General features: G+C 48.1%; 1 protein-coding gene across 8 annotated transcripts in view; it reads left to right on the top strand.

Annotated features, from left to right (window-relative positions):
* The window catches only part of ZNF831 (zinc finger protein 831), a 106973-nt gene that overhangs the window by 1565 nt on the left and 80719 nt on the right, over window positions 1-24689 (top strand). For 7 of the 8 annotated variants that reach the window (XR_002141964.2, XR_004619358.1, XR_004619359.1 and 4 more), the window contains exon 1: window positions 13016-13408. The exons of the other annotated variant lie outside the window; for it this stretch is intronic. The gene's annotated coding sequence lies outside the window, so the exon portion shown is untranslated. Of the gene's footprint in view, window positions 1-13015; window positions 13409-24689 lie in introns of those variants that run through there. 8 annotated transcript variants of the gene reach the window in all.

Raw genomic sequence — 24689 nt, 5'->3', positions numbered from 1 at the left:
CCCCTGATCTCCAAACGAGGCTGATTTTGACAAAGTAGATTTCATAACTGAGAAACATCTTCCAATGTAGTTTAGACAAAGTGTAATATTTTAGCAGGAACTAATTATGGGGCTAGGTTGATCGCATGTTGGCTGAAATAGTGTGTGAGGCTCATTACCCTGAAAAAGCCTGTTCGTGTTTCAGAGCTGAGGCTGTAAATCTGAAGAGTGGTTTAAATGTAGGAGTTACCATGAGTGTGGCACCGTGCTTTCTGGGGTGATAACAGGACAGCAGCCAGCTTGAGCAAGAGGCAAGAAGAAGCGGAAGGCCAAAAGGTAGTCGAGCTGTTGGGACAACTGTTTCTGTACATTTGCAACAATTATTAGGTCAATAAGAAAGTGTGAATACATCATGGCCCCTAATGAGAAGAGACATGCCTTCTCCTCTCGTACATTATGCAGAATATTCTCTTGCTGTCCTAGAGTCAGACTGAGTCACTGCTAATTGTTCAGTGCCATTTGTCAAGGCTTATGTGTAGTCTTTCTTTAGTTTACAAATCACTTCTGGCTGGCCCATCCGAGACAGGAGCACGGACAATCTCTTCAGAGTAGGCAGGGAGAGTTCCTGGGGCACATGGCTGGCCTCTCTGTTGAGTAGAGAAACAGAATGTAGATGAGTATTGGCTATATCAGTTTTCAGTCCTGAAAAAGCAATGCCACCACCGAGTTTCTGAACTTCTCGAGAAGAAGGGTCAGAGGGTATGAGTAAGCAGGGCACTGACCTTGGGTGTTAGGCTGTGAGGCCCCACCCATTCTGTCCACCCAGACAGCTGATTCAAGGGTCCTGAGCCCACCAGTCTCAGTTATGTGTGTCTTCCCTCCTGACCACACCATGCCTTGAATGCTGCTGACCACGTCCTTCACCCAGGCTTTGGCCTGGCACCTTCAGCAGGCACACTTGGGTTGTTCTGGGCTGGGAAACCCTGTGTTCAGCCATGGCACAAGGTCACGAAGGGGGAGCCAGTGGATGGTCTCTCTATTGGTAATAAGGATCTCTGGCCCCTCTTAGGCCAGCCATGTCTATGGCCATAGATGTACAAGATGAGTGCCTGTCTTAGCATGTCGGAAGAGACAGGTGGCTTCTAGACTTTGCCCTGTTTGAGACCTGACCACAGGCTGCCATCAGAAAATCAAACAAAATCTTCTTCTGGTATGTAAAGCCTATAGAGTTCTTTGCTTCATGACTCCTTATGCACAGGGAGGTCTCATATGCACGATCAGATGAAGAGATCTTAATCGCTGCGGTAATCAGAGTCCCAATTAGAGAAGGGCCTACTCTTGCCTGATGCTGTGCCAGGGAAAGGCTTTACCTGCATTTCTTTATTCAGTCCTTGCAATGGCCCTGTGCCTGTGAGGCTGGCGTGCTCTCCATCAATGCTTTAAGAAGGAGGAAGCTGAAAGTTTTACATTTTATTTTTATTGTTTTATCTAAAAATATGAAAAATTTGCATGGCACTCTATAGTATATCCATTGATCTTACTATAAAATAACACTTTCCTCTAAAAAAAAATCTTGAAAGAAAATTGTCACCCAGGGGGGCCACATGCTCACTTGTAGTGTCACTAGGTGGTACTTCTGTGGTGCTCTGCCCATTCTAGAAGAATAAGTGCCCCAGCTGGAAAAGCTTGAACTGAGCCCATTGGAGGATCAGACTGAGATGCTCTGAGTACAGAGGAGACAGTCTCCATGCACATTTCATGCCCGAGCCTTCTGCATTTGATGGCAGCTCCCAGTGAAAGGTGGGACTCCCTGAGCCCTCTCCCTTCCTACAAAGGCCAAACCCCAAGCAGAAATTAGGAATTGGACACTTGATCACCTCTGTGCTCTGCAAAGGGTCCCAGTCCACTGGTGTGTGATGGGGAAGCTGGGCAAAGGGCTAGGGGGAAGGGGCTTTTATCCCATGGGCGGGGGACTCTCCAGGGAGCCCCCAGAACGAGAGCCTACCTCCCAAGCAGTCCCTGCCCACAGGCCCTTCCTCTTCCTCTGTGACCTGCCATGGGCCTCACATCCTGAGAGGAGCCCTAGAAACGGGCCCTGTTGATGCAAACACACGTACCCTTCGCCACAGGAAACGTGGCCTCACGTTCACATTGATAACCACCGGGCTCCTCACAGAGACTAAAGAGGAACAGATTTTAGATTTTTAACTAAATTAGGAAACACTTGTCCCTCCCCTCCCTTTTCCCCCCTCCCCTCAGCAGTTCTCAGTTCACCTCCCATGTAACCTCTGCTCTCCCCGTCTGACATTGGAAGCTGGACGTTTAGGAAGCAAAGTCCGTGTTCTCTGGGTATAGGTAAAAGCGGTGAGAAAACAGACGATTAGTAGCAATGGAAGGCAGTGAGCCTCACGTCCCAGGTAGGATTGTCAGATAAAATATAGGACTCCCAGTTAAAATGAAAATTCCAGGTATGCAACAGATAAGTTTATCATATGTGTCCCAGATGTTGCACAGGACATGCTTATACTAACATTTTACTCAGATTTAACTAAGTATCCTGCATTTTTATGTATTTGCTACGACTAGTAACCATAGCACAGGGAACCCACCCTTTGAGGCTCAGAAACTGCATCTGGGCAGAGTGTTGGGCCAGCTTCTCCACCCAGACTTGCTTTCTGGCCCTCAAGAGCATCGGGCAGCCTGCTGCTCTCTGGACGGTGCTCGGCTGCAGGCACACCCCAACATTTTCTGTGCAGGAAGATCTCCTTGGTCTGCCTGGTGGAGGCGTAGGCTGTTATTTGTCATTCAGGGGAGAAACTGAGGCCCAGGGCAGCTGGCGTGACTTGCCGGGCGCTCAGAGTCAGCTCTTGGCCCGTCTCACTGCATAGTACTTTCTGGCAGTGGGTGGTAAGCAGCACGAATGCTGAGCAAAACCGGGCTTAGGAGGAGCAGTAATAACAGGTTAGCTTAGAAGTGCTCTGTGCAGAGATGGGAAGGCTGTGTCAACACATGCAAATTATATGCAAATATACTTGGCCCCCTCATAGGCTCACCTACCTGATGGGACCCCCGTGAGCACAGCCCCTGCCACCCTGGCTTTCCGGTAGGCAGGTGTACCCAGCTGAGCCCTGCTGACCCCCGGCGAGGTCCACGTTCCCGGGGTGTGCGGGGGCTGGGACAGGAGGTGTGCGTGTGCGTGAGCGATTGCACACACGTGCTCTCTCGGCGTGGTGGGGGATGCAAGGGGGCTGGCGTGGAGGTGGACGCGTGAGGCCGGAGGAGCACGTTGACATGTGTGACTTGCTGCCTTGAGCTGTGCACGCCCAGCAAGCCGCGTGGCTCCTGTCTCCCGGGATGACCTCTACTGAGGCAGGAGTCAGCCCCTGTCCCTGGGCATCCTCCTGCTGAGATGGCCGGCCCCAGAGACGACTGAAGAGAACAGTCCTGACAGTGATGCCACTGTTGACGTTTGCTGAGGGTGGAGGTCTGCCTGTCCTCTAGTGAGCACCTTGCGCCTCGTCCTCCTGAAGGGGCCTATGTGCTGATTGTCCCTGCTCGACGCACAGGTGGATACACAGAGGCTGTGAAAGGTAAAGTAACTTGCTCATGATCAGCGAGACACTCAGCCGAGCTCACCCCAGGTGCCACCTGCTCCCTCCCTGCATCACTGCCTGCTGAATACAAGACGGCGTCCACGCCTTGATCCTGGGCCTGGACTCTCTGAAGAGGGAGCCCTGTCTTGGAAAGTTCTTCATGAGGTTTGCACCGGTAGAACCGAGATGCTTTGGGATTGGTGCTATCGGTGTCAGTAGGGCTGGCCTCAGATGTCGCTGCCAGCTGAGCCCCTCATGCTGGGAGATGCTCTCCAAGACGGCTCTGAGCACAGGGGGCACTGATGGGGAGTGGGTTGCGTCCCGCCCCTCCCGCTTGTTAACTGAGCGAGGGAGCTTGGTTTCATGGCTCCGCAAGCTGGTGGGGCCGGCAGCCTGGGTCTAAAGGGTGTCTTCGCTGATGCCTGGCTGAGTGTTTGGGTCAGGTTGCCTTACCTGTGTGAGCCTCCTTTTCCTCATCTGTGAAACGGTGGGCATGATGGCCGCCTACCTCACACCACAGTTCGGAGGCCTGGTGGCCTATTGCCCAATAAGTTTCTGCTGTTATGAGTCATTGCTGGTGCCACCCCAGGTGCCACAAGGGGCACGGCAATACGAAATGCGTGGCTCTCACCTTTGAAGGTCCTAGAACTCAGGAAACCAAGCTACATTCATTACAGTGGGAGATGGGTGAAGATGTACCCCAAAGTGCCCCAGAGGATGTGCTGCTGAGGGGACTGCTTCCAGCTGGGGGGACCCCGAGGCCATTGTCGGGGAGGCAGCATTTGGATCTATTCTGATGAACAGTAAGCTGTGGGAGCTCCAGGCTGAGGGAGCAGCGTAAGCAGGAATGTGGGGTGGGGGTGGCCTGAGCTGCCCACTTTGGGTAGATGATGCGTCCGTTTACTCACTCGTGCAGGGCCACAGCCTTGGAGCTGGGGACAGAGCAGAAGGGTCCCCTAAATGGGGTTTGCGTCACTTAGCAAGTCAGGACACATGTAACGCATCGTTAGAACTGTGGTGAGCGTGGGGTCTGGCATGGTCTGGGAGTGGGCATCCCAGCAGGCTCCCCCTGAGGAGCTGGGAACTGACTGAGAGCTGAAGGGCCAGCGGGTGCAGTGACATGGGCTGGAGCGTGAGTTGCCGCCTAGCCAGCGTGGCTGGGATACGGAAGCAAGATGAGAGGCTTGGGGAGGAACTAGGGAAGTGGTGGCGGCCGGCGCCCGTGGATCGTGCAGGCGGAGCAGGTGGCTGAGTTCCAAGAGCGAAGGGCGCCGAGGGGTCATCACCAGTGTGAGGTCGTGGACGTAATTGCGTGTTTGAGAACTGTCCCTTTGGCTGTGGAGTGGGGAGTGGGTCTGTGAGGGGCCAGGGTGAAGGTAGGGGATGGCTCTCAGTGACTGTGGCCAGACAGTCTGACCAAAGTCCTGCTTGGCCACCATTGTCATCCTTAACCTGCTGAGTGCCTCACAGCTTAGCACCTGGAGCAGCGTGTCATGCAGACCCTGTTCCTGAGTTCACCCCTCCCTTGTCCTCCGCACCACCTTCCTTGGGAGAACACGTGCGTTGGCTGCTAGCCCTCATGCTCTGAGTTCTTCCCCTCTGAGCCAAATTCTGTGCAAGTGGACCCAAGGAGAAGGAGTCCACAGGATATTAAGCGTGCCCCAGAGCCACTGGCTGACTTTGGAGGAGGTCAGGGCTGATTTCTGTTTGGCTCTCCTCCCTGGGCCAGGCACATCTGCACGGGCTGCACTTCCCGGGGAGCAGAAGGCTTGGCAGGAGGTGCGGATTGCTTCACTGAAAGAGGCCCACAAGGTGAAGAGCTTAGTTGTGCTGGACGCTGCCCAGACAGCGTGGGTCTCCCAGCTGCCAAGCCCTGATTGGGAGGCTGGACGGACATGGTCGATGGTCCCGAGGGCCCCCCAGCACACCCAGTGAAGGGCAGGTCAGAGGGGGGGTGTCCCTGCAGAGGGATGAGGACTCTGTGGGAAGATGCCTGGGCCAGCAGAGCCTCAGAGGGGGACGTCCTGCCCTGCTGCTTGGTGCTGCTGCGAACTCGTTGCAGAAGCCATGGGCAGCACTGGCTCTACCCGCACAGCTGGGAGGCCTTGCTCAGCAGTTGCTTACCAAGCACCTGCTTGGGGCTAGGCTAAGAAAGTGACGCTTTGTCCCTATTGTCAAGGAGTACATCGTCTAGTGAGAGAAAGTGGTGCGTAAACTGATTGTTACAGCGCACAGTGCTGAGCGTGTGAGGAAGGATGTGCCCTCTGCCATGGGAGCCTGGAAAGGGAGGAGGTCCCCGCGGCCTGAGCCAGTTGGGTCGTGCCTCACAGAAGAGGGAACATTTAAACAGCCTGGATCCATTCTTCCCACGCAGGGACAGGGGGACATGCGTCCAGCGCGTGGACTTCTCCACAGATGCGCACACGTGTAGCCACACCTGTCGGTACCTCCCACGGATGCACGTCGGACCCTTTAGAATGGACACCTGTGCGTTCTAGTGTCCCAGCAGCTCCACGCGCGCCAGGTCCGGGGCAGAAAACGGGACGTGACTTGATAGAGCGCGCTTCTTTGCTTGGATTTTTTCAGCCCTGGGAGGCGGAAGCATGATGCACAGCAGCACTTGTAACATTTCTTCCTTCTTTTTCCGTTCGCTTTCTCTCATGTAGATGCTGTGGAAGTTCCTTCCTTTGTTCTGACCCTGCTCTTTCTCTTAATTGCCCTCCCCACCTCCACACCTTGTCTGTTGCTTCTTAGAATAAAATTTCTCCTGTGGCCTAAAAAGCTCTGCATCATCTGTCACCTGCCCGCCCTCTGGACTGTCTTCCGGCCCTCTCCTCTTTGCTATTACCCTGCATGCCCTTAGCCTTCTGCTGGTCTTAACCTGCCAAGGGAGTGCTTGCCTCAGGGCCTTTGCACGTAGAGCTCCCTCTGTCTGGAACTTGGTGCCCTCATGTTTCCTCATGGATGAATCTTTCTTCTATTTCTTCTCTTCCCAGGCATGCTCCTCCTTCCCTTTCCCTCACCCCTCATCAAACCACTCCAGTTTTCTGCTTTCATCCCACTCATTTCTGTCTGAGATCACTCCACTCATTGATGTGTTTTCGTAGTTATGATGATGTTTCTCACTAGAATGTCAGCCCCACGAAGGCAAGGACTTTATCTGTCTTATTCTCCGCTGATCCTTTGACGTAGAACAGAGTTTAGAACCTGGTTGATACTCAGGAATAGGTGGTATGTACCTGTTGAATGTAAACTCCCAGACACCCGGGAGGGGTAATGTCTTCTTTTTTTCATTGGTTTTTTGGGGTTAGTATCTGCCTATTTGGACTTTGTCCTCCCCCCCCCAATTATCTTGATTATGCATCACATGAAAGAGTAAAGAGCTGTTTAGTGAAGAAAAAAGCCTCTCAAGACAGTGGGAAGTGAAGGAACAGATTGGACAAAGCCATGGGCACATGCATCTGGACGTGTGTCTGCGTCTACACGTGTGTGCCGGTAACACCGTGATAAAAATAGCGGCAGCCAGAGTTTGGTGTTGGGGCGAATGGCATGGGCTCTGGTGGGAGGTGGGTCCTGGTCCCCCTTCTGTGATCTTTACAATGAGGAGGTGGCCGATTGGTTTCAGCTCAAGTACAGAATCTCACTGGGGATGATCTTCTAGGGGTCAGATAAAGAGGCTTCTGACGCCTAGCTCTGTGGAGAAGGTGCCGTGACCGAGTAGCCGTGGGTGCCAGGAGGGGAAGGGACACGCGCACCCGCACTTGACGTTGCTGGTTTCCAGGATCCGTGAGGTAGCTTTATCTCTAAATTCCAGGAGCCCTCATCCATTGGGAATGCTAAGAGATGGGCTGGGGACCCTGAGTGAAGGGGCGAATGCTCCCACATTGGGAGACTTCATCCTCAGAGCCTGGTCTTGAGAGAGGTGCTGAAAAAGCTGTCCCGTGGGTAGGGAGCGATGACAGTCTGAGGAAGATGTGGATGAGGCCTGTGTTTTCCCTGGTGCTCAACCAAAGCCCCTAAAATCCCCAGCACTTAAACGCAAGTCCTGCTGGGGGCTGGAAGCATGACCTCGAGGTCACGCCCACTCTTCCCTGTGGATGTGGATGGGCCTCTGGACTCGGGCTTTGCAGGGAACTTGGGTGGCTTACTCCTCAGGCTCCACTTCCTTCCAAAGAGGCTTTGGTGGAACTTACAGTAAGAGCACACCCAGAGGACAGGACAGTGGGAAATAAAGCCAGAACGTGAGATCAGGGGCCACCAAAAGGAAGAGAAAACCAAGTCTCCAGGAAGGTCCAGGGTCTCTCAGGCCAGGCCTTGGATTCGAGGAACAATCATCATTTGGTTTCATAAGGACAAAAGGATTCTTGGCTTGGAAAGGCAGCTGGCAGAGGCTAATATACAAATCTGTGTTTTAATCTGTTTATTGAAATGTTTAAACATATTGTTTTTGTAAATACATCCAAAAGACACTGATTAGCCAGTCTCCCAAGTGGTGGGGTGTGGTGGGGTCTTAACCCTGCCATTTTGTTCCCCATCTGGACCAGTGAACTCTTCCCTTAAAAAAAAAAAATAAACAAAGTCCTTACGTAAGAAACTTTTGGAAGTGCGGGGGGGGGGGGGGGGGGGGGGGGGGGGGGGGAGAAACCAGTTTTTCTTATTACAGCTGAAATGTAAGGCTTTTTCTTTCTGCTCTAAAAAATTAATCTACAGAAACAGTGGGTGACGCCAGCAAAATCACTTTAGGTGCTGGAAATGATTTCATTTTTACACTCTGTGATTAAAAGTCTGATAGCCAAGTGCTCAAGAGCCACATCACGTCTTCCTAAATAGGGATACAATTTGTAGGGAAACAAAACGCCCTGCCTTCCGCTCGCTTTTCATCTGTCACTCAGGCAGCCAGGGGCGATGGTTTGGGGACATGAACGGCAGCTGGCAATTACTGCAGGAGAACATCGGGTATAATGGGCCCTGGGAGGCTTTGTACCTTTCCCCCCCGACGCCGCAATCACAGGCGGTGCGAGGCGGGAGCCGGCTCAATGGAGCCATCTCCATCAGCATGATGGGAGCTGTTCCGGAAAGGGTCAGGGAAGGGGGGCATTTGTTCCCAGATAGCCTCACTGCACAGGGAGATGGGAGCAGGACGGTTCGGGGGAAACCGTCTTGTGAGTCACAAGGATGTCAGCTCAATGAAGTCCTGCTTGTTACCTTTCGAAAGACCCTTTTAAAAAAGCGTAATGCTTAGGAAGTTATTTTAATGGACATCACAAAAATGTATGAGGCCCATGTCCATTATTATTATTATTATTATTATAGTAATGATACTGTTTGGGACATATTAAGTGATAAAAGCAAGTCAATTTGAAGAAATCTGTTATAACTATAAATAAAGGTGCCACACAGCTTGGTACTGAGGCACTCTGCGGTCCAGCCCCTTCCCATCACAGCCCCCCGAAGGGAAGGGCGTTGTTCCACGTCCCCCAGAAAGTCAGTCAGAGAGTCCTGGCCAGGGCTGGGATGCGGCCGCCAGCCCAGCTCCCCTTCCACAGTCCCACAGCGCCTCTCTCCTCTGCGGAAGGAAGGAAGGAGGTGGGGGAGAGGGAAACTCGGTGGGAATCAAGTTTCCATTTCAATTATTCAGCTGATCCTTGACCCCCATTACCATGGATAATCAAAAACTGGCTGGATGCATCATGTTTTAAATAAAAACATTGTTTAAGTGGCCCCGAGGACGTGCAGACAGATAATTGCATGGGGCACTCGCGCGATTACCCTTCGGGGGGGCCCTTTTCTATCTGCACAGAAATGAGAACAGCAGCCGTCAGCACGAGGTCACACATCTGTGGAGTGTTCCTTTGTGAAGGGGCTCGACAGGTACACCTCATTTCCCAGCCCACATGGATTGTGATTACAAACCTCTTCTGACAGGATAGTGTGTGGAGGACGCAGAGGGGAGTTGAACCCCGAGACCACCGGGCTTGAATGCAAATCCGAGTGTGCATGTCCCCAGGGGGACTCGTCGTAGAGCCCCAGAGCTGCCTGTCCCACTGCCCCCTGCCCACCGGAGAGGCCAGCCTTGGGCTTCTCGTGTCAGGGGGGTCCTGCCTGGTGTGTATGTTTGTAAGGCTCTCGGTGCAAGGTCTGGGTTTGGCCCAGGGAGCGAGGGATTTGGTAGGGCTTGTCACTCAGCAGACGCTGCTTGAGGGCTGCCCTGTGCCCAGCACCACGCTGGCTATATGGCAGGGCATGCGTGAAGCCCTGGCAGAGAGGAAGCGCTGGTGACACATGGGGCACGCGGCCCGAGGAGGGGTGCACGTGCAGAGCAGGAGATGGGCTGTGCGTGTCCATCTTCGGAGAGTTTGCAGAGAGGAAGGGATGGCATCTGTCTTGCTTAGCCTTGTGTGGCCTTGGTTCTTCACATACCATGTTGATACAAACAAACATTTATTTAGTGCATACTTTTGGGACTGTGACACTGCTAGGTGGGCACTGTTCTAGGTCCATCCAGTGCTTTGAAGAGGGTCACCGGAGGGGGAGCCGAGAACGGCAGGTGGCAGGACTTGGGGAGAGGGGCAGCAGCTAGGGACCAGTTTGGCAGCCGCTACTGGCTTGACTCAGGAGACAACGGTATGACTTCTTTGTGCCCTGCTTGCCAGGGAGGCCGGGCCAGTCCCCAGGCAGTCTGGGATGGCAGGGGGCCGACTGCAGCCAGTGCCTCTCCCTTCCTCTTTCTGCCATGGGACGGCACACTCGGGGCCTGGGGAAGGTCCTGAGAGCAAACCCCAGAGGCAGCGGATCATTCTGCTCTCAGCAGGAATATGTGCATGTGATTCTTCCCGCCTGATCTCACCGGGACCCCCTGGGTGTCCGGTGTCTCCCTCTGGTTCTGCTGCTGCTGCTGCTTGTAGCTGCACACGCTAGCTTTGTCTCAAGAGCAGTCATGGAAGACTGCGGCATTGCCAAGTGAAACTTGCTCCTGGCAAGTGAGGGATAGATCTTTTCTGCTTGTTTCCTTGGGGGAAAAAAGGCTAGAAAGCAAGTTCACCATTCTTTGGAAGTTATGTTTCTTTTCTTTTTTTGGTGACTATTGCCAATGCCGAGCTCACCGGCTCTCTGCACCCGCTCTAGAGAGCTATGTCGTGGTTCCCCAGAGCTTGGCTGGGGAGTGATTATTGTTACATTGAGGCACGAGTCACACACCACGAAATCATGCTCTGAAAGTGTACAGTGAGTGGTTTTTAATATATTCACACAGTTGTGCAGTCACCACTATGATCTAGTTCCAGAGCGTTTTCAGCACCCCCAAAATCAACCTGGTACCCATTAGCAGTCCTTCCCCCCACTCTTCCAGCCCGTGGCAACCCCAGATCCACTTTCTGTTTCTGAGGTTGCCTGTTCTGGACGTTGCCTAGAGACAGAAGCCCACAACATGGGGCCTTGTGTGTCTGGCTTCTCTTACTTAGCATAACGTTTCCAAAGGTCGTCTGGATGATAGCACGTGTCAGGACTTCATTTTTTTTCTGTTGCCTAACGATGGTCCCTTGTATGGATGCACCCCCTTTTGTTGATCAGGTCATTGTCGACATTTGTTTTCAGTCAACTCTAAAGGGGTTTTTGTTGTTGTTATTGTTTTTAATCAATGTTTTAGCTCTTGTACAGGAACCTTTTTGTTAGTTTATCTTAATAAAGTGTGTTCAGACTGTTATTTTGGAGAAAAAAGGCAAATTAAAGTCCTTTTAGGATATAGAGACAGATTTGTCCTTGAGGGCCTCCTTAAGCAAGCCCGGGGACGCATCTGGGCCAGACCTCGCAGAGAATGGGGGTGGCAGTGTCCCAGGGAGCCTCACCCCTTTCTGCTTTGGTCCCTCCTTTTCCACAGCATTCAAGCTGCTGGGGCCCTCCCCCAAGTCAGGCAAGGCCCTTGTCTTCACCATGAGAGCTTGGGTGTCTTGTTGGCTCATGCCAGCTTGTGTTTCCAGTATCCCCCATGCTCTCCTCGTCCATGGTTGCCCCGTGGCCCTCTCCCTGTTGGTCAGTGGAGCATGCAGAAGTCTTTGGCCTCTGTGAGCTTTCCAGCCTTCCCAGCTTGCCTCCCGCTGCCCTTCTGACCATCAAACTCTTACACATCCGGCAGTGCCCAGCTCATCTGTAATTTCCTCCAGGAAGGCTCCTGAAACCCTCTTCCTCTGGGCTCTGGCAAAGTTTTGTTTGTATGTCTGTTGTGGCCAGGCGTCTTTCTTACAATATTTAACCACAGAAGAGGTTCAAGCACCAACAAATCAGAACGGGTGGTGTCAGAGCCAGGCAGGTATTTACTCCTGGCTGCTGGGTTCTGGAGATGTCTGGTGGTCTCGGTGGGGGGGTGGGGGTGGGAAACGGAGGTGTGGCTGTGCCACACATGCCCTCTGAGTTCCGTCTCGCTTGAGTGGACCGCTTGCATCAAAGCTGGCTCTGCGTCGGTCACTTTCCCATTTTCAACTTCATGCTCGCTGTGGCCTCTGGCACAGCCGGTGAGGTGCCTGCTCATTGATGCTGGGTGGACGGGGAGTGGAGGCCACGTGAATCTGTACCAGTTGGTTCTTCCAAAGCCTAGATCACTCAGCCAGATGAAATTTGCCCCCAAACCCTACCCAGCTGAACATGAGTCTTAGATATTTGACCAGCTGGACTTTATTGATGGCAAAGTGGGGCAAGGAAGCCTCCCTCTCCCAGTGAAAAACTGGCACATTCAGAGCAACGGGACACCGGCCTAAAGGAATTAATACACCCCGGTCCACGTGGCCAGAGTTGCATCCGGGCAGCCCTGTCTCTCCTTGGAAGGCACTTTTTTCCATTAGTGTACCCCATTTTGCTCTCAGTCTCCACCACTTAGAGCAACTGTGTTTTTCCCCCTCCATCGCTGTCATGTTTGCTCCTTCCAAAGTTGTGGGGAGAGAGGGGGACTCACCATGGGTGCACAACTTAAGGGGCACCCAAAATGCAGTCATTGGGAGAATAGTTCAACGCAGTGTGTTACAAATAAAAATGAATGCACACAGTTCCAGGTTGAACAAAATATCAAAGTTGTAAGTGGAGGCAGCACCACAGAGATCCTTGTGGGGTCTCCCACCATCATCACCCGCAGTGGAAATGCTTGTTCTGGGCCCTCGGGAAGCTCTAGATGTGCATGTGGAGGCTGAGAAGATGCCCTTTCCAACTCCACAGCCAGGAAGGGGACCACACTGGCTCTGCTTGCTACCAGCCTGCCCAGAAAACCACCCCCCGTGGTGCAGGGGCCACACACCCTCATTTCCAGGGGGCAGGCTCTGTTTATGGGTTATTAGAGCAATAGTCACAATTACTAGACGTGAGCTGTGGCTCTGTTTTTTTCCCCTGTCTGTGTCTATCTCTTCCTGTTTTCTAAGGGCTGCTACTGTGACATTAAGTAACGTATAGAAAATAAGGTACTTCCTATTTCTGAGCCAGCCCGGGTTTCGTCTCTGCTCGAGTCTCCTCCACGCTGCTCAAAATGCTGCTTTTCTCAGTTAAACACAGAGTTGATTCAAAGGCCAAGCAATGGGGAGCCGTCCCCTTTTGCTTTATTTTCTGAGATGCAGGGAGCATCTCTCTGTGCTTTGAGATGCTGCCTGCAGAATGGGGATGATGGAAGATGCCTCAGACACGTTCTCAGCAAAGAGTCGCAAACTCCCTACATGGAGTGGGAGGAGGGTGTTTGATCCCCTCTGTCCTCAGAGGGGCCAGCCCACAGGTCTTTTCTGGAACTATGGATATCTTCTCAGTTTCTGGCCAGGTCATTTGTGTTTGACTTGGAGCATCACTGGCTGAAAATCATCATAAAGGTATGTAACATGTCCCATGAGATAAGCATATTGAAGATGTCAGCTTGAAAAAACCAAAAAAAATTTTTTTTTACCCTGTGTTCTTAATGGTATATTTATCTTCAAGCATGCAGTTAAAAAGAAATACCACATAAAACTGGGTCTTACCCAGTTCAGTAATTTTCTTGTGTGCTTAACAGCACTGTTGCTTTTGTCAAAATATTTATTGCAACTCATAATGGCTGTCGGAAACCAGGTCTGCAATCCATGTTTGACTAAACATAAAAACAACTTATAGGAAATTTGTGGCTTTGTAAGCAGTTTTTTTCCAATGGCAGACCTAATTAAAATGAAGGTGTGAATTGTTTAGAAATATTAGTTATGTTGGCCCAAGAGTTTGCAAAACTAAGTGTACAGTAGATTCTAAAAAGGTATTTGATACAGACCCTATTTATAGCACTTGTACTGATCACCCAAGGGTGGCATTTGTCAGTGAGATTTACAAGGGACCATGGACCCTGGACCACGTATTTACACACATATTTGGCTTCCCAGTGTCCAAAATAGCTGAGAGCTGCAGGGTCTGTCAGATAAGCCATGGAGCCGTGCTCTGAGAGGTAACGTGCTTCTCTGTTCCCGTAGCAAATCTTTCTGTAAGAATGAAACCAGAGATGTTATCTACCAAAATGCAGTGAGGGACAGGATGCGAGCTAGAAAAATGATAGCGTCGGCTGGCTGGGAAAAGCAGAATCAACGTCAGGGCCGGTTTAAAATAATGTGCCTAATTCTACTGCCCCAGATAAGAGCAGGCATTTTGGACCCCAAGGCCGATGTCAGTGCAAGTGTGGAGGTCCTGCAGCCATCTTGGGGGCTGTGGGAAGATCCTGAGAAGCCAAGGGATGAAGATGGGCTTCCTTAGTTGCACCTCGGCTGAGAAGTCGGGGGAGGTGTGTGGTCACAGGGGAGGAGATCATGTGATCAGGGTCATCCAGAAGAACCTAAATGATTGCTGCATGGTGGCCTATGGGAAATGAGGCCACAAGAGGCAAATGGGTACCGGGCAGAGACTTTTCTCCTGGTGGAGATTGTAAACGTACACAGAGAACCAAGCTTGCAGAAGGGAGGTGGGGGAATTCTGTTTGATTAAGAGGGAAAATTCTAAAATGTGGAGTACCTACTGTGCACACACCAATCACGTCTGCTGTGTTTCCAGTTCTTTAAAAAGTGGACATGAGCCCTACCTCTTAGGAACGCTCGTCTTGGAGAAGTTGGGTGGCTTATTCGAAGTCACAGGGTTTGTTGGTTGCAGCAGACTCAAAGAAAGTGTTGTCTCTGGAGTCTGGGGATTCCAGCACCCACGTGGCCCTTCTGGGTGTGGCGCTGCGGTGGTGGCCGAGAGGCCCTGGAATGGCCGCACCGGTGGGGAGTTTCTGCAAGGCCCGTTTGGGGCGTCAGGAGGTAGCCTTTTCTCTGCTTTGGCTTGCAACCAAGTAAGCAGTCTTTGCAGACCTTCATTGCTTTAGCTGTGGTTTCATGATGACCACTTGGTATTCAGAGCCATGGCAGAGCTTTTCCATATACGGTAGTGATGTCCAATGTCCTTCGAATATAAGAGTACCTCAGGAAGAGGGGTTGGTACAACAAAGACCACTTCAAGGGAAATGATACACATTGAGCCTGTTTCTCCAAGGGGAGCCTTGTGGCTCTCCGGGCGAGGGACATGTGTTTTTTAGTTTAGAGAAACTACAGGGGCTGCATCAAATACATTGACTCACACACTGGAAAGGTGGTTCCTATTTCAGTTATTTATTTATTTACTTACTTAGTATTTATTATTTTAATAAATTAGCCTTTTGTTTTGAGAGAATTGTAGGTTCACTTGTGGTTGTAAGAATAATCCAGAAAGACCCATGTAGCTTTTATCCACCTTCCCCCAATGGTAACGTCTTGTAGATGACAGCTAGGATATTGATGTTGGTATGGTCAAGTTGCAGACCATTTCCATCATCACAGGTATCCCTCCCTCGTGGTCATGCTCACTTTTCTCCTGCCCGCCTCCTCTTAACTCCTAGGAACCACTAATCTATCCTCCAGTTCTAGAATTTGTCACTTCAAGAATGCTACATGAATAGAATCACACAGCGTGTAGCCTTGGGGATTAACTTTCCATGCTCAGCATAATTCTCTGGAGAGTCATCCCAGCCGTTCTGTATATTAGTAGTTCACCCCTTGTTATTGCTCAGTAGTAGTCTGTGATGCGGATATACCACAGTTGGTTTAAACATTCGTCTGTTGAAGGGCGTCTGTGCTGATTGCAGTGTTTTGCTCTTATAAATAAAGTTGTTGTGGACATTCATGTACAGTATTTTGTGTGGACAGAACTTTTCCTTTCTCTGGGATAAATGCCCAGGACTGCAATCCCTGGGTTGAGTGGTAGTTGTATTTTTAATTTTTTTTTTTGAAGCTGCCCCACTCCTTTTCCAGAATGGCTGTACTATTCCACACTCACGTGCCAGTGTGTCTAGTGGCCCTACATCCTCACCGTGTTTGGTGGTGTCACTGCTTTTTGTTCTTGCCATTCTGATACGTGTGCAGTGATATTTCAGTGTGGTTTTAATTTGCATTTCTCTGATAGATAGTAATGTTGCACATTTCCCGAGCTTGTGAGTCTGTAGGTATTGTTTTTACTGTCTTATAGGTAGGGGCTTTCACAGAGCAGGGATTTTTCATCTTCAGCTCAGGTCTGAAAACTCGTTTTTTGTTTTTGTTTTTTTTTTGAGAGAGAGAGAGAGAGCACAAGCAGGAGGAGGGGCAGAGGGAGAGGGAGAGGGAGAAGCAGACTCCCTGCTGAGCAGAGAGCCCTATGCGGGGTGGATCCCATGGCCCTGGGATCATGACCCGAGCCAAAGGCAGACGCTTAACCAACTGAGCCACCCAGGTACCCCTGAAAACTCTTTCCTGTGCCCTAGATCCTGAAGATTTTCTCCAGTGTTTTTTTCTAGAGCTTTCTGGTTTTACATTTTACATTCAAGCCTGTTTCACATTTTGAGTTAATTTTTGTCTATATAAGGTGTGAGGTTGAGTCTGACCTTTACTTTTTGTACCTATGCATGTCAGTTGCTGAAAAAGTTACATACGCCCTTTACTGAATTGTCTTTGAACCTTAGTTCACAATCAGGTGGGTTTAATTCTGTTTTTTAAGAAAATTCTGTTCTGTTGATCCGCACGTCTGTTCCTCTGAGAATACAATAGTCTTGATTACTGTAGCTGTGTAATACGTTTTCAAATCAGGTAGACTGATTTGATTCTTTCCATTTTATTATCCTTTTTCAAAATTGAGTTATTCTAGCTCTTTTACCTTTCTATATAAATTTTAGAATAGTCTTGTCTATGCCCATAAAAAGTCTTACTGGAATTTTGATAGGAACTGACTTGAGCCTGTGTGTCAGTCTGGAGAGAATGGACATCTTTGCTAAGATCAGTTTTCCACTCTGTGGACACAATATCTCCTTCTTTATTTAGACCTTTGCGTTTTTCCATTAGTGCTTTGCACTTTTCGGCAGATAGGTCCTGTACAGGTTTCATTAGATTTATACCTAACTATTTCAGTTTTTTTGAGTGATTGTAAATGACATTGTACTTTAAGCTTTGGTTTCCGGTTGTTCATTGCTAGTTATAAAAGTAAAATTGACTTTTGTATGCTGAACTTTTATCATGTGACTTTGATGAATTTACTAGTTCTAGGAATTTTTTTGGTAGATTTCTTGGAATTTTCTACATAGACAATCATGTCATCTGCAAAAAGGGACAGTTCTATTTCTCCTTTCCTATCCATATGTCTCTCATTCCTTTCTTGCTCTATCACACTGGCTGGAACTTCCAGTACTGTGTTGAATAGGAATGGTAAGAGAGGCGTCTTTGTCTTGTTCCTAGTCTTAAGGAGGAAGTATTTCAGTTTTTTGCCATTAAGCGTAATATCAGCTATAGATGTTTTGTAGATGTTCCTCATCAAGTTGAGAAACTTTCCCTCTATTTCTATGTTCTGAGAGATTTTATCACATTTAGGTTTTGACTCTTGTTGAAAGCTTTTTCTGCATCAACTGGTGTGATCATGTGATTTTCCTCCTTTGTTAACGTGGTGGATCCCTTCGATAAATCCTTGGAAACCTTGGCCATGGTGTGTAGTTCTTTTTATGTTGTAGAGTCTGTTTGCTAATATTTTTGTGAACGATTCTGCCTCTATATCCATGAGGGATGTTGCTCCGTAGTTTTCTCTTTGTGCTGTCTTTGGTTTTGGTTTCAGGGTAACGGGTAGATTCATAAAAGTAGATTAGTTTGTTGGAAGAATAAACACTGTTAACATGTCCATGCTGCCCAGAGCAATCTACACTTTCAACGCCATCCCAATCAAAATACCAATGGCATTTTTCAAAGAGCTGGAACAAACAGTCCTAAAATTTGCGTGGAACCAGAAAAGACCCCTAATTGCCAAGGAAATGTTGAAAAAGAAAAAGCTGGGGGCATCACGTTACCTGATTTCAAGCTATATTACAAAGCTGTGATCACCAAAACAGCATGGTACTGGCACAGAAACAAACACATAGCTCAATGGAACAGAATAGAGAGCCCAGATATCGACCGCCCCTCAACTCTATGTCAACTAATTTTTGACAAAGCAGGAAAAAATATCCAATGGAAAAAAGACAGTCTCTTCAATAAATGGTGCTGGGAAAATTGGACAGCTATATACGGAAGAATGAAACTCGACCATTCTCTTACGCCATACACAAAGATAAACTCTAAGTGGATGAAAAGACCTCAGTGTAAGACAGGAATCCATCAAAATTCTAGACGAGAACATAGGCAGTAACCTCTTCGACATGGGCCACAGCAACTTCTTTCAAGATGCATTTCCAAAGGCAAGGGAAGCAAAAGCAAAAATGAACTTTTGGGACTTCATTGAGATGAAAAGCTTCCGCACAGCAAAGGAAACAGTCAACGAAACAAAGAGGCAACCCATGGAATGGGAGAAGATATTTGCAAATGACACTACAGATAAAAGGCTGGTATCTAAGATCTGTAAAGAACTCGTCAAACTTAACACCCAAAAAACAAATAATCAAGTGAAAAAATGGGCAGAAGACATGAACAGACACTTGTCCAAAGAAGACATACGAATGGCCAACAGACACCTGAAAAAATGCTCGACATCACTAGCCATCAGGGAAATTCAAATCAAAACCACATTGAGATACCACCTTACACCAGTTGGAATGGCAAAAATTAACAAGGCAGGAAACAACAAATGTTGGAGAGGATGTGGAGAAAGGGGAACCCTCTTACACTGTTGGTGGGAATGCAAGCTGGTGCAACCACTTTGGAAAACAGTGTGGAGGTTCCTCAAAAAGTTAAAAATAGAGCTACCCTGTGACCCAGCAATTGCACTACTGGGTATTTACCCCAAAGATACAGATAGTGAAAAGAAGGGGCACATGCACCCCAATGTTTGGAGCAGCGTTGTCCACAGTAGCCGAACTGTGGAAGGAGCCAAGATGCCCTTCAGCAGAGGAATGGATAAAGAAGATGTGGTCCATACATACAATGGACTATTACTCAGCCATCAGAAAGGGTGAATACTTATCATTTGCATCGACATGGTATCATTTGCATCGACATGGATGGAAGTGGAGGGGATTATGCTAAGTGAAATAAGTCAAGAAGAGAAAGACAATTACCATATGGTTTCACTCATATGTGGAACATAAGAAATAGCATGGAAGACATTAGGAGAAGGAAGGGAAAAATGAAGAGGGGGACATCTGAGGGAGAGACGAATCATGAGAGACTAGACTCCGGGAAACAGAGTGAGGATTTCAGAGGGGAGGGGGTTGGGGAGATGGGCTGGCCCTATGGGTTGGCCCGGTGATGGGTATTAAGGAGGGCATGTACTGCATGGAGCACTGGGTGTTATACGCAATGAATCATGGAACACTGCATCAAAAACTAATGATGTACTGTATGGTGACTAACATAACATCATAAAAAAATAAAGAGCCCTGCCTGCAAGACACACACACACACACACACACACACACACACACACACACACACACCCGGCAAGAGTTCCTTCTTGTTGTAGCTTAATAATAATCTACTCTTTATATATAAAAAAATAACATTTGTTAGGAAGTCTTCCCTCCTCTTCTGTTTTCTGGAAGAGGTTGTATAGAATTGGCATTGATTCTTTTTTAAACATTATGTAGAATTCTTCAGTGAAGCCATCGGCCTGGAGACTTCTTTTTTGGGAGTTTTAAAATTACAAATTCAGTCTACTTAGTAGAGTGCTATACAAATGATCTCTTTTATATTTGGTGAATTGTGGTAGTTTGTGCTTTTTGAGGAATTTGTCCATTTTATCTACGTTATCAAATTTATCTGAGTATCATGTTTATTCACAGAATTTCCTTTTTATCCATTTGATATCCAGAGGATCTGTAGTGATATCCCTGCTTCTTTCCTGATACTGTTAATGCATATCTTCTCTCATTTTTCCTTTCTCAGTATTTGTAGAAATTCTGAAGATCAATTTTATTGATCTTCTGGAAGAACAAACTTTTCCTTTCATTGACGTTATTATTTTTCTCAACCAACTTTATTGATTGCTTTCCTTTTCCTTATTATCTCCTTCCTTCTGCTTGCGTTGGGTTTATGATGCTTTTCTTTCACTAGGTTCTTAAAGTAGGAGCTTAGATTGTTGCTTTGTGGCTCTCTTGTCTAATACAAGCCTTTAGTGCTCTACTTTTCCCTCTGAGCACTGTGTTAGCTGCACCCCATGAATTCTGAGATGCTGTATTTTCACTGTCATTCATTCAGTGTTTGTTGTTGTTGCTACCCTTGACACTTTGTCTTCAAACTCGTGGTTTACTTAATGATATGCTGATTCATTCCAAGTGTTTGGAGATTTTCCTGTTACCTTTCTGTTACTGATGTCCAGTTTGATTTTATTGTGGGCAGAGAACACACTCTGTATGATTTCAGTTCTTACTAAGGTTTATGTTATGGCCTGGGAGATGGTCTCTCTTGGTGTGGCATTCTGGGTCCCGGCAGGAAGTGGAAACTACACAGGTTAAACAAAAGGTTAAAACAAGAAGTAATACCTTGGCAGAGAATGACTATAAGATGTAAGGACACTTTATAGGGTACTTTAGAATTGAGAGGAAGGACAAACTTGGAAGAGGTTCCTTCCTCATTGGAGAGGCTATGGCTTGGCTCTCAAGCAATAGAGAAGCTGGCTGGTTTAGCCAGACTGGAGCTTGTCTGGAGTTGCTGGGTGAACAACAGGGCACTTTGCAGAGTGTAGGCAGTCAGCAGGTTATGAACACTAGGAGACACAGGTGTACACTGGGAGTCTGGGCACCGGTGGGGACAGAGCCCTTTGGAGCTAATGGGCTGCGTGGGTGGGGGGTGGAGTGGTTCTCTGTGGACGCCCCAGCCACAGGTGGGCTGTGCACAGGATACAGAAGGAGCGACACAGCCATGTGACTCTCTGGCCATAGGCAGGGTACATGCAGGCTGAGCAGGAGCTTTGGTTTCCATGTGTGGGGCTGCAGACAGCTTAGTGTCAGGCTGAGGCTGCAAGATTCGGGGGGAATGGATCTGGGGACGTTGGCAGGGGTAGGCTCCAGCAGATGTCCTTGCACCCACACCACTGACCCTCTCCTTGGCCCCTGCCAAAAATTGCAGGAAGCCTCTCCTTCCTGGAATGTCCCTTAACATTGTGCCCTCTTTAAAATCTTAAAGGAATTGCACTGTTTATCATATAGCATATGTCGAAGGGTGCATTTGGCGCTGACAGGCAATAAATTAATAACTGACATGGCCTGCCCCCGTGGCCACTCAGCTTCCATGTACATATTGGCACTTCCTTAACACAATGAAACAACTCTATATTTCTGCCTAACAAGATACATCTTTCCTTCCTACAATTGAAGAAGTTTTAGCTCTTTCAAAATGAGAACAAACAGTCGTTACATCCGTCACGGGCTATATTAATTACTACTCAAATTCAGTCAAGGGCTTCCTGAATATTCTCGTCCCTGAAGACCAAGTTATAAAGTTAACCTCCAATAATAACTCATGCGTAACATCTAAATGTATGAAGAAGGATGAAGAAGTTGAGGATGATTAGTACATGTCGACAGACCCATCGGTACAGCGTGAATAGAGATCACACATAAAGCTATTCCAGTCCTCATTTCTGCAGTTGGCTATGAGGTTATGGTCCATTCCAGAGTTTCCATGCCCTTAGGGCAGGACCTCAGGTGCTCTGGGTTCTTTACCCTCGGATTATATAGTATTCCCTGAAAAGTTCGAGTATTTATTTCCTCCGCCAACTACTGTCACTCTAGTCTGTGGCCATAGGTCTCTCTGGGGAAGGCTAAGAGGAAGATCAGCAGTGTGTCTTTGTGGCAATAGCGGGGGTCCTCTTTCAGGGGATCTAGCACCCCTGTCATTCAGGGGCCTCTGGCCTGTGAACTGACTTAGGTCTGAAAACCAGATGAAAGGCCACGATTCTCCATTTGGTGACTCAAGTCAAATTGTTTGCTACCACACTTAGAGTGTTTCTTGCCATATAGATCAAGCAGTGTCCTAGCAGGCTGACTACCTTTTTCGCTCTTTTTTTTTTTATTAAGATTTTATGTATTTATTTGATAGAGAGGTAGAGAGCACAAGCAGGCAGAGTGACAGGCAGAGGGAGAGGGAGAAGCAGGCTCTCTGCTGAGCAGGGAGCCCGACACGGGGCTCGATCCCAGGATCCTGGGATCATGACCTGAGCCAAAGGCAGATGTTTAACCAACTGAGCCACTCCGGGCACCCCTACCTTTTTCACTTTTAGGGACACCATGATCAAGCAGCCACTGCTAAAGATCTCTGAGGCCCAAAGAATTCTGATTACTGACGCGTCCCTGCTGCTGTGTGGTTGACATGGCCTACTTTGCCTTTGGCTGTTAAGTGCTGCTACTTGGCCTCTGCTGTACTGGGGTTGAGACATCACATTGAAATCAAGGAGCCTATCCCAAGGGTGGCATCCCCCACAGCCATACTTGGCCTGAAAAAACAGCAACCACAAAGGTTTTCAGAGACGCAAGTGGCTCCTCACTAATGTATTTCTCAGTGTCCTTAGAATCTGTCCCCACGTAAATAGCACCCATGTTTCTGTGACTATGTATTAGCAAAGGCCTCCAGCTCTTTTGCTGGATAAGTTATTTCCTCCTGGGTCACAGTGTATACCTGTCCACCTGATCATGCTGAGACTTGATTCTCGTTAGGGGTCTTCTGGCAACGGGGTCGTTAGGGTGGGTTCAGAGAAGAAGGAGGAGCTCCTTTCGAGGAGGGTATCACAGGGCTTTTAAGCTGATAGAGACAGGTCTTGGACGTTGGAGGGGAATCTGTTGCTGCTGCTAAGAGAGACTCAGGATGACCCAGACGTCAACGTTGTCAATTTCTTGAGGTCCAATATGATGTCCTTATTCCACGTTTCAAGGATCTAATTTCTGCCCCCACTAATGACCTGATTTTCACATAAGAAATGCGGCAAGACTGTGAATTCAGCTGCCATTTTAATTCAGCAACTTGCACCATTGCATTTTGTGTTTGATTTTCAGCAATGTCAGCCCTGCGGCTACGAGAAAGAAGAGATTCTTTTAGGGCTGTCATGGAGGCTGTCTGCTTCTCAGACCATGACTTGAGGTGGGAGTTAACAGACCTGAGCTTGTCATTTTCTCTCCGTAAGCACTCAAGGGCATTCAGAAACATTCATCCCACACCACAGCCCTTGTAGTCATCATTACTGCCATATGGCAAGAGCCCAAGCCACGTGAACTCCCGAGGCACGTGCTCCAGTCGGCACTTTATCACGGGCAACCACAGATGATAGCTTGATTAATTGTGATGGCACTGCGTGTCAGGGGCTACAAGCAGCACATTTCTCATTGGCAAGGAACTCAGCATCACACTCAAGTCCAGGGGCATGACCAAATCAGTCCCTAGATTCCGTCTTTAGGGATCTGTGTCCTGAGACCACTCCTAGAATTCTGTAGTAGTTGGTGTCTAATCAGGAAGAAATCACGTAGTTCACACTCCAGAAATTTTACATAAAAACGATGAACTGTAATAAAAGACCAACTAGAAGATATAAGGCAACTCTGTGTGGTACCCTAGGGTAGAGAGATTACTCAAGAAAGGGCATACTTGGAACGGGTTCAGACCTCATTGGAGAAGCTGTGGTTTTGCCATTGAACAGCAGAGAAGTTGACTGGGTTAACCAGACGGGAGCTTGTCTGGAGTTGCTGGNCCTTCTGGCCTCCCAAGTTTCTGATGAGAAATTTGCTGTCACTAGATGGTTTTTCCCCTCTAGGTAAGGTGTCATTTCTTTGTCATTGTTTTCAAGATTTTTTTCTTTATCTTTAGAGTTCAGAAATTTGACTCTGGTGTATTTTGGTGAGGGTTTCTTTGGTTTTATCTTGTTTAGGGTTCACGATCTTCCTGAATCTGTAGGTTTTATGTCTTTTGCCAAATTGAATTTTTCAACCATTATTTAAATACTGTTTGAGCTCAGTCCCCTTTTGCTTCTCCTGCCAGTGCTCTGATGACGTGGATGTTACACTTTATGTTAGCCCCACAGGTTCCTGAGGCTCTGTTCATTTTTTCAGCCTGTTTTCTATCTGTTGTTCAGACTGGGAATTTATGTTCTTTTATCTTCAAATACATTGATTCTTTTCTCTCTCCCTCCCATCCTGCTCTTGAGCCCATTCACTGAATTTTTGAAATTTTGCTTATAGCATTTTTTCAGTTCTAAAATTTTCTTTTGGTTGTTCTTTTCTTGTCTTTCTTTTTTTTTTCTNTTCTTTCTTTTTTTTTCTGAAACTTTCCATTTTTTAAATTTGTTTCAAGCGTATTCATAAGTGTTCATTGAAACATTTTTATGATAGCTTGCTCTAAAATCTTTGTCAGATAATTCCAACATTTCTTGCATCTTTGTGTTGGCACCTATGGATTTTCTTGTTTTGGTTAGTTTCTTCCTGCTTCTTGGCATGACAAATGAGTTTTGATTGAAATGTGGACTTTTTTGGTGCTATGTTATGAGAGCCTGGATCGATTAAACCTTCTGTTTTAGCAAGCTTTCTTTGATACTGCTCAGCAGGAGAAGCAGGTGGATAGAAGACCGGGTTGCTCACTCTGTCTCAACCCCCAAGGAGGAGCTTCTCATTAGTCCTTTGGGAGGGTGGTAGTCTGGCTTCCC

The sequence above is a fragment of the Ailuropoda melanoleuca genome, chromosome 13 (genome assembly GCF_002007445.2).
Source record: "Ailuropoda melanoleuca isolate Jingjing chromosome 13, ASM200744v2, whole genome shotgun sequence".
Lineage (NCBI taxonomy): Eukaryota > Metazoa > Chordata > Mammalia > Carnivora > Ursidae > Ailuropoda > Ailuropoda melanoleuca.
The sequence above is the reverse complement of the archived record's forward strand: the minus strand, read 5'-3'. Positions and strand labels throughout refer to the sequence as shown.